This window comes from Spinacia oleracea, chromosome 1 (assembly GCF_020520425.1).
Source record: "Spinacia oleracea cultivar Varoflay chromosome 1, BTI_SOV_V1, whole genome shotgun sequence".
Taxonomy (NCBI): Eukaryota; Viridiplantae; Streptophyta; class Magnoliopsida; order Caryophyllales; family Amaranthaceae; genus Spinacia; species Spinacia oleracea.
Window position 1 is genome coordinate 114,965,025 of NC_079487.1, and position 10,749 is coordinate 114,975,773.

Sequence of the window (10,749 nt, forward strand, 5' to 3'; positions counted from 1 at the left end):
ATGGTGCATGAGTCAGCACAAGGAATGGGTTTAAAGCCTATTGAGGAGTGAATTGTGATGGATACCCATCTTGGAGAAATCTAAGTTCAATGGGTCAAACTAAGTCACAAAAGAACTCGCGTTTTGTATACTACTGCCATTCCTATTAATAAAGTGATGTGTCAAATGAGTAAGGATGAGCCAAAGCTCTTAATAAGTTCATAGCCTATTGAGGTGGTTTATGACAGTATAAACCTGATGAACTTACCTATGTGAATGTGGGGGCTACGCCCAACCCCCTATGAGGTCCCTTGGCTTAGGACCTCTAGAGCGTTCATGAAATACCAGGAATTTGTGGGGCACTGACTATTAAAGTTCGCGAGAACACTACTTGTTTTGAGAAAAGTTTGGTGCGCTGTTGTGTTATTACAATCCCCAATGCAAGGTTCAAGGATAAATCCACCTTATATGGCTGTATGACATACTAGTATGCACTAGGTATCAATTCAAGTCCACAAGACATTGATACTTGTAAAACTAAGTATCCCTTGCCCAGAACATCTTTCATTACCAAAGCCGTCCTTCTTTTGAATCATGTGGGGGAATGTTGGAGTTTGTTCCTCCAAAAAGGAATGCTTCAAAAGAATGAAAAACCAATTGTCCCACATTGATAAAAAACCCACATACTACCTTCTTTATATATTGCACTACCCTTTAATCATTTGTTTAAGAGTGCTTGAGAGTGGCATGGGTGGTCACAACACACACACGCGCGCGCGCGCGCCGGGCCGGGCTCGGGCGAGGGCCGTGGGCCTTGGGCCTTGGCGAATGCGGTTCGCGGGCGTGGGGTGGGTTTTGGGGACCGGGTTATTCTTTTTGGTCAAGGGCGGTTTGATTAAGTCAAGAGACTTAATCAACCCACTATCTCTGGAAACTGCTCCATTAACCCCACTAGCCGTTTTATGACTGTTGGAGTTCCCCATTACTCCGGTAACTGCTCCACTAGCCGTTTATGGCTGTTACAGTTTCCCAAAAACCTCTCTATAAATTGATCATCTTTTTCCACAGAAAACACACAGAAAATTGTTCTTCTCCTCTTCTCCGAAATAAAAACACAAAACCTCCATTGTTCTGGGCATTGCTTAAGGGTGTTCTCAATCTAGTTCTTCGTCGTACACCGGAGGATTGGAGTCGTGTATCCCTGGGGGTCGGTTGCTACGAGTCCGCGTGTACTTAGCGGGGCAAATTCGACTTTAGGGCAGTGATTGGTGTCACGCCACGACATTGTTACAGATAAGCTTGATCTAATTATTGTTCTTATTAGTCATAGTTCCTACACTAACAACCAAACATCTAAATTAGCGGTTTCAAGTGGTCAAACCTCTAACAGTACCGAATCCTCTAAAAGCTCATCAATCCGCTGTTTACCAAACACCCCCTTTATCCATTTTTTATTTTGAGTTTTTGCAAGCTTATTTGGTAAAAGTTTTTTCCTTTTTTAATTTTGAAATTTTGCCTGCTCTAACTACTCTAGCTCATGCTATCAAAAAAAAAAAAAACTACTCTAGCTCATTGTTACGTTTTGGCGTAATTTTTGCTGTGACTAAGTATTTATTATAGTATTTTATTTTATTTTATTTTTTTATTTCCGACTTTCTACATCATGACATTATTTAATATGGGCTATTGACTTGATTTTTTGTTTTACCTTTTATTTTATTTAATCATTGTTGTTAATATAGTGTATGGCTAGTAGGGGCTTTTCAACATTTTCCATAGGGGGACCGCAAATTTTTGGCTGTATCCGGGTACAGCCAAAGCTGGTTGTACCCCCATCCAAAACGATGTCGTTTTGTGTTGTTTAAAATGAACATTAATATACTGGTACAAAATGAACATTTACTATTTCGGAAATGAACATTTATTTATTTATTTGGAATGAACATTTACTAGTTTGGAAATGAACATTTATTTATTTATTTGGAAATAAACTACAACAATGAACATTTACTATTTCGGAAATGAACATTTATTTATTTATTTAGAATGAACATTTACTATTTTGGAAATGAACATTTATTTATTTATTTGGAAATACACAATATAGGCGCTTGTAAAAACATAAAAATGAACATTTACTATTTCGGAAATGAACATTTATTTATTTATTTGGAAATAAACAATATAGGCGCTTGTAAAAACATAAAAGACCAATGAAGTGAACAATTTCATTATGAACATTAACCATATATTCATTGTGAACAAACAAATAAACAAGAAAGAATAAATAATTCAACAAAAAAGAACAAACAATATAAAAAAGAACATAAAATTCCAGAAAAAAGAACAAACAATACAACAATTTCGAACAATTTTATGATGAATTTTAAAGCCAACATGAAAGAACAAACAATACAACAAGAAAGAACAAACAATAAAGCAGATAATTATCATGAACAATCAAATAAACAAAAAAGAACAAACAATATAAAAAAGAACATAAAATTCCAGAATAAAGAACAAACAATACAACAATTATGAACAATTTTATGATGAATTTTAAAGCCAACATGAAAGAACAAACAATACAACAATAAGTTTGATGAATGAATTTAAAAAACAACAAGAAAGAACAAACAGTACAACAAGAAAAAACAAACAATACAAAAAGAAAGAATAAAAGATTGATGAAGAGTTTAATTATGAACATTAACCATATGATTATTATAAACAAACAAATAAACAAGAAAGAACAAACAATACTTCATAAAAAAAAACATAAAATTCCAGAAGAAAGAACAAAAAATACAACAATTATGAAAATTTGATGATGAATTTAAAAAACAACATGAAAGAACAAACAGTACAACAAGAAAGAACAAACAGTACAATAAGAAAGAACAAACAGCCGACAAGAATGAACAAACAATATGAGCGCGTCGTTTTTGGGGGCTCTGGCTGTACCTGGGTACAACAGTTAGCGATTGATAGGGGGACACCAAAAATGCGATTCCTAAATTGACCTAAGGAGTTCTCTTATAGAACACTAGTCTTATATGCACGCGATGCGTGCAAATATAAAAAAATAAATTTGATCCCCTTAAGCAAACATACGGTAAAATCAAGATCAAACTTCAAAGCATCAATATTATCAAATAACACAAAAGTTTCATAATTCTTTTGTTTTATCTTAAAATAATTTTGAAAGGGAAAAATACATAATCTGAGTAATATGTGAAGTAACAATTTTATGACACAATTTTCAGATATTTTGCTGAAATTAAACAAAAAATGCTTTCAATAAAAATTTAAGAACAAAGTAATTGAGAATGAAGAGAAAAGAAGCGATAATTCACTCCGACATCCAACAGTAAAATTTACAACATGCCTATAAGTTGAAAAGCACTCTGTAAGCCATGAACCCTTGAGACATTGGCTTGTTTAAGAGCAACAGCCAAAGCACCAATTTGGTGATTGTGAAAACAACAAAGTTGATCTTGTCTTCAAACTAAGTACACAACATCCTCAGGTCGGCCTTCTTTAGTGGTTGAGGGCCTTTACGGTAGAAAATCAAAGGGACTTGCAGCCTCCTGCAATCAAAACATCAACAAAAAAAAGTTAGAGATCAGCTAAACCATCATATCACCTAAACCAGCTTCAAGGAGATTATTCTGAATCTATAATTAACATATTTATCACAATTCCCTTCAAAAAAAAAATATTTATCACAATCTTATACAGTTATACAACTACAATGTCAATCTTAACTCCCTCTAAACTGATGATAATCGCCTTACTACAGCCATCGAATGAGATAATCAAAGAACAAAAGAACAAAACACTAATACTACGGAGAGTATTCACTGTAAACAAACTAAGCACTTCCTAAGCAGCCAACCACACAACCATAATCATTTTCATTCCTCAAAAACACTACTACGATTGCAGAATTACATTCTAACTCATTCTCGTTCTCCTCACCGCAATTATAATCACTGCATCTATGACAAAAACAAAAGGAACAAATCATCAATTTCTCAACAAAAATGGAAATTTCAATTAATTGGAGAGAGAAAAAGGAGACACTTACAATACTCGGTAAATCTTCGACGAATTTTTTTCCCCTATAAACAAACATTCAATCAGAAACATAAAATTATCAACAATATTGAGCAATTAAGATCATAGAACACATAAATTACCTTCAAAAGTAAGAGTTTTGAGTCTAATGGAGACTAAAACCAGAGGAGCAAATACAGAAAGTGAGAAGAAAGAGGATGAAGATCCTCTGCCATCTTCGAAACCGCTTCATCAAACTAAAAAGTTCAAAATTTCGACAAAAACAATGCCGCAAACTGAAAATTCAACAATGTTCATCAATATCATACGATTAAAACTCCAATTTTAAAACTCAAATAAAACCCTTTATCAAATAAAATTCAAATTCAAAACAAAAGGGAAAATCATAACAGTCACACTCATGCATCAAGTAAGTAATTCAACAAAGCAAGTACATTATAGAAGACGCCGCTTTTAATGCATGAATGAGCAAATCAAAATTACGATAAACTAAAAGAGGAAAATCAAGAAGTTTTGTGCAGTTTGATCTGCGAGCTTCTCCACCATATATCTCAAACATGTCAACAATGCTGGTTCTTACGAATATCTCTCAAATTTTGCACAACATCAATCATCCACAGAATAGAATGAGGAGAGAGAAGGCTTACTCATCATCATTGACGTCATCATCATCACTGGTATCTGGTACACTCTAAAGTTCGATCGGGCACTGGAAAAACAAACAACAACAAAATCGCATCAAACGTCAAAAATGTTAGCTCGTTTTGCTCGTAGTTATTCGCGACAATTTCTTCAATTGAATCGAGAAACCACAAATGTCAGTTGAAGACGAACGAATTCGAAGGAGAAAAAAAACACGAAGAAATAAAAAGTTGGGAGGTTGCTCAAAAAGCGGACTCAAAAAAACTTGATTTTCCTTGTATAATGAAATCTCCAACATGAGCCTATATATATAATTAATTGAAAATAAGATAAATCCAGATCCATAACAACAATTGACAGACGAAATTTTAAAGCAATTGAAATATTAATCAAAAAAACTGAGAGATTGAAAGAAATAATTGCCTTGATAATTCGACGGAGATAATGAGGGAAAACGAATTAGGTTGCCGAGAAGTGGACTCGATCTCATGATCTCTTCTTCGGAGCTTTCTCTCTCTTTCACTTTCGCTCCCTATGAATTAATGGGGGAGATAACAGAGTGTCGAAATGGAGCGAATTTCCAGGATATCCAAAACCACCATCAGATTTCTAAGAAACCACTGCCGACACGAAGCAACTATTAGGGTTTTGGGAATAATAATAGAGGAAAATGAAAATTAACGACGTAAAAGAAGAAAAATGCAAGGGTTTACCTTCGTGAGTTGATAAAATGACAGAACAATCCTCGTCGTTCTCCTCTGCGCATTAATCTGCGTTCTCGGCATCATCGCCGTCGCAAGAAGCGCCTGGCTCCGCCGCTTTGCTAATGGCGGTGCTTCAGATCCGACGAACAAAGAAGCCCTACTTCGCCGACCAACACGCCGGTAAACTCTCCGGTAATGATCTAGAATTTACAGGAGGGGAGAGATATGAGGAGCAAAAAATTCAAAAAACTAAAATGTGAGAGGAGAGAGAAAGGAGAGATGAAGAAACGGTTGAATGTGAAGAGGGAGAGAGAGAAGAAAACTGAGGCGGGAGAGAGGCAGGCCGCAGGTGAGAGGAGAGAGCGAAATGTCGAAATCTAACCCTAGAAACGAAAAATCAGCAAGCCCGATAAACAACATAATGGGGGTATTTTAGTCATTTACATAGGGACACGAAAAGTCATGTTACGAAAAAGCCCTCAGCTGTTCCTTTATAGAATAGAGATAGATTAAAATTAATATCTATTATGTCTTGACCTAGTGATTAAGGCTGAAATAATCCTAATTTTCTCGATTTACTATTAATACACCAAAATAAATATCCTTGATTTTCCTTTGTAGAGGTGGTATGAATTTTCAAAAGTTCTTGTACGCACAAGAATAACTTTTACCCGTTTTTGTAACTTTTATCCATTTTTTAAAAACTTAATTTTAACATATTTTGATTAACTTTTATACTTTTAACATATTTTGATTAACTTTGAAGAACTTGCAAATAAAAATTTGACGGTTAACCATTTTAGAAGGGTTAAATAATGGTTAACTCTACACACTACTAGTTTGATGCTCGTGCGGTGCACGACAAAAAAACAATAGTTAAATATACAATTATTTATATTTTCTACGGAGTATGAGTTTATAAAAGACTTTTATACGAAATATGTGAATCCCTAATTGTAATTTTTTAGAAAAAGGTGATAAAAATATATGAACATTTAAGTGTATTTTTAACAAATTCACATTTTTGAAAAAAAATAATCTCATCGTCACTTATGGTATTTTTAATCTCCCAAAACTCTTACAAAATAAAATCTTATATTTACTATTGTCAACTTTGTTAGGAGAGTATTGATAGGGCCTGTTATAACATCCAAATTTAATTAAGTAAAGAAAATAAGGAATAAAAAATCTTTTAATATCATTAATATTAACTTTATGAAGGGTAACTCTACAATTGTATATGATCTACTTAAGAATCAATATCTTCCCATTTAATTGATCGAGTATGTTAATGTGAAGTACTCCGTATGAACTACTATTGTTCAATTAGTAGAAGGTACACCCGGTTGCGTGTAGCTCTACACGCAACCGGGTCAAAACTACGTCGTTTTGATAGTTTTTTACCAAAAAAATAAAATAAATTAATAACACAAAAATACTTGCCAGATATTTTGGTATCTTTTGGCAATTATATTAGGATAGAATTTTTAAATTTAAAAAACTGCCAAATAAAAAGTCAATAGAAAAGGAAAAAGATTTAGAGAATCAATTAGATTCCTCGTTGATGTCGTCAAAAGGGGAAAACCAAAATAAAGAACATCTTCATCTCCAAAAATCGCAAATTAGGCGACACAGTTGCTCAAATTCGTAAATTACGTATGTGTTAACCTTCATTTATTCAAGTAAGTGTGTATTGATGTTCTTTTCATGTGTAATTTAATTGTTAATTTCATTTATTTTGACAGTTTTTGATAATTTTATCTATTATTAATTGGAATTTCATGGGTTTTCTTTACACCCAAGAACAGACGTGCATCTTAATCAATGGCAGACGTAGTGTTTATCAACCAGTAATTAGAATTTGTCCTATTTTGCGTTGATTTCCTTTTCCAATTGAACATGTGCTTTTCTTCCTAGTTATGTGCTTGTAGTTGTAAATATGTACTTTTATGTGAAATAATGTTTTTTTGGTCATAGTTATGGGCTTGTAGTTGTAAATATGTACTTATATGTGAAGTAAGATGTACTTTATATATAGTAATGTGTTTTTGGTCTTAGTTATGTGCTTTTGGTTAAATGTATTTTTTTTTGTCCTATCATGTACTTTTACACCTTCAATGTATTTTTGTTTTACGATTTGTTTTTTATATGCCTTTACACATGTATTGTATTTCTACTCCATATTAATTTATACATGATACGAGAAATATGGAGTATGAAAAACCGCAAATAAAACAATGTAAATTGTTAAAGATTTAAATGCAAATAAAAGTAACTGATTGTTTTTGTAAAGATTTGTTAAAATATTAATAGAATCTTTGACTTTTTTAATCAATAAAATAACTGATTGTTTTTGTAAAGTAACCATGATATGCGTGGTTTTGGGGGGAAGTTAGTTATGTGATTTTACATTTATTTTTATTTTTTTTTGGCAAAAATATCAAAAACGACGTAGTTTTAACCCGGTTGCGTGTAGAGCTACACACAACCGGGTGCACCTAATAATTTGCGACTATTCATACTATTACCTACTCGTACGATAAATTTACAAAACCAAAAAAACTCAAACATCTAGAGGAAAAAAACAATTTTTCATTAATATTAACATTTATATTGCATTCGAACCTATTTAATTAATTAAAAGGAATAAACCTAGAAAGATGAAGTGTATTAATAGCAGTCAACGTCTTGTCCCATTAAACTGCAAATTATCACAAAATAGAACAATTCACAATTTATTAGGCGAGATAAAGAATTGATACAAACAAATTAATTATAAGGAAAAAACACCAAAGCAAAATGAAGCATAATATAGAGAACATGGAATGTATGTAACAAAGTATTTACTTTAATCATATGGTATACTCGGACATAGTATGCATGCTTGATGCATTCATGATAAATCTCTAATTAACCTGGAGTATTAAGAGCAACAATTTATAATGAAGTCAAGTTAAAGATCACAAAAATGAAATCTAAGAACCTAATAAGAGAGCACGGATCTTGAGATGCACATGCATCTCTCCTTCTATGAAGTAACAACAAAATACACATTGATTTGAAATATCTAATGGATTTTTATAGGACCATAGTACTCCGTATAATTGAAGATTTGAAAGACAATACGAACTCTATTTTAAGTCTTTTTTTTAAATTTTTTTATTTAAATTAAATTTACTTTGACTTATCTTTTTTGAGACTTTATAGTTTAATTTAGTGACGTGGAAATCATATGTGGCGCTCTAAAATCTCTTGCAAAAACTCCTCTTTATATATATATATATATATATATATATATATATATATATATATATATATATATATATATATATATATATATATATATATATATATATATATATATAGAGGAAGGCTCATGTGAGAACACCCCCTCTATGTGAGAACACTATCTTATGTGAGAACATATCTTGGCCTTTGAATCATTTTTAATCTAACAGCTGAAAATCAAGGGATTCCTAAGGGCATTTTTGTAAATTTGTTCAAGATATAACTAACCAATCTCCTTTCCTTTTCACGCTTATTTCTTTCTCTCTCTAACCTATGTTTTCTCCCTATGTTTTCTCTCCTCTCTCTCTCCTCTACTGCCGCCATCACCAGGACTTCAATCAAGGTCGAATTGATCTCAAATTCGCTTCAGAATTCAATTATATTCTCGAATACATTCATCTAATTGCTTATTTAAAGGTATTTTATCAATTTTTGTTCAATTTCGCGATTCTGATTTGTGTATTTTGCGTGATAATTTTTTGATATTTGACCTAGTTTTGATTATCGAATTCAATTTATCATTATCGAATTGCAATTATGGAATTTCTTATTATCGATTTGCTGAATTTCGTGAGCTGCTTTTTTATTTCGAATTTCACGAGCTGTTTTTTTATTACCGAATTGTTCACTATGTTATTGATTTGTTTTGTTTTTGATTTTTTGATTTGTTTTTATTTTGTTTTTTTTGATTTGGATTTGTTATTGTTTTGAGATTTTTTATTATCGAATTGTTCTGCTCAATTTTTTTTAAAATTTATGTGTTAAAATTCGGATTCAATCATGTGTATGTTTCATGCTTTTTGATTTACAGATCAATATTCTTCTGTTTGAGCAATGACATCGAAAGTTCATCACAATCCAACCTCATCATTGACGGAATTCAGTGAGTTTTCTTATAATGTGTCAGATGTTTAGCGTTCTAAATAATCGCTTTAAATGTTCTGAGTAAAAGTCATTTTTGTTCTGCATAGTTTTTTCTAGTGTTCTGTATAGTTGTTTCTACTTTTCTGAGAAATTATTTTTGATGTTCTGAATTATTGCATTACATGTTCTGAACAATTGTTTTAAATGTTCTGAGTAATAGTCATTTTTGTTTTGAATAGTTTCTTCTAGTGTTCTGTATAGTTGATTTTAATTCCGGTGACATTGTTTTTGATGTTCTGAATTATTGCTTTACATTGTTTTTTATGTTCTGATATATTGCTTTTTAGAACATTTGGCCATGTAGCTGCTCTTTTAGGACCCGAGACCCTACAGGCTACGTGTTCTCTAACTTGGTGGTTGTCACACCACTAGTGAGTGTAGTCACACCATTTGGCAAGCAAGGAATTACAAACAGTAGATGGTGGCACATAGATTATGTAAACTAGCTATATATATAATGACATACTTCTACTGAAGAGTTTATGAACCCATTTAAGCATGGGGGGAATCTCCTCAAGGCCTACTTGTGCTTGGTTTCAGTTGCTCTACTATAAAATACAGATAGAAGGGGGTAATTCGACTTGTGGATGAGCTAATGGTGGTGCAGCATCCAACCAAATACATGAAACTTTGCCTCAGTGGTCCTACTCAATTACTGAAACCATGAATTGGAAGTTTAGTATCTGGAGGGGTCATTAGGGATAACATTAAGCTGTGGATGCAACGGCCTTAATTAGTCTCTTATATCAGCCTCCTTTGTTTTTTTTCTTCATGCTCTATGTGACTCTGTTTATAATGTACTAGGCTGTTGGACTTTGACATCTTGTAGCCAGCTCCAACAAGTGTATTTTTTTTGGACAGGGAATATACTATTGACATGCTACTAGTGTTGTTGATGGTCAGTTGGAGTGTTTTTAGCAAGCAGACATTGAGTTGTGAAGACCGGACTACTTAATGAAGTTGGTGGAGTGTAGTTTAGTTTTGTAAATTATGGTTTAAGTTGACCGTTGACTACTGTTCTAATTTTCGTTACAGTAATATATTTATCCGATCCCCATTGTGTATGTTCTAATTATCGTTGTGTATGTTCTAATTATTGGTGCATATGTTTCTTTATTATTCTATAATCCAA

General features: G+C 32.6%; 1 long non-coding RNA gene across 1 annotated transcript; it reads left to right on the forward strand.

Annotated features, from left to right (window-relative positions):
- Positions 1-8,811: 8,811 nt before the first annotated feature.
- Positions 8,812-10,749, forward strand: LOC130466141 (uncharacterized). The gene is made up of 3 exons (XR_008926162.1): positions 8,812-9,110; positions 9,505-9,576; positions 10,479-10,749. It is a non-coding gene; the product is annotated as an uncharacterized lncRNA (long non-coding RNA).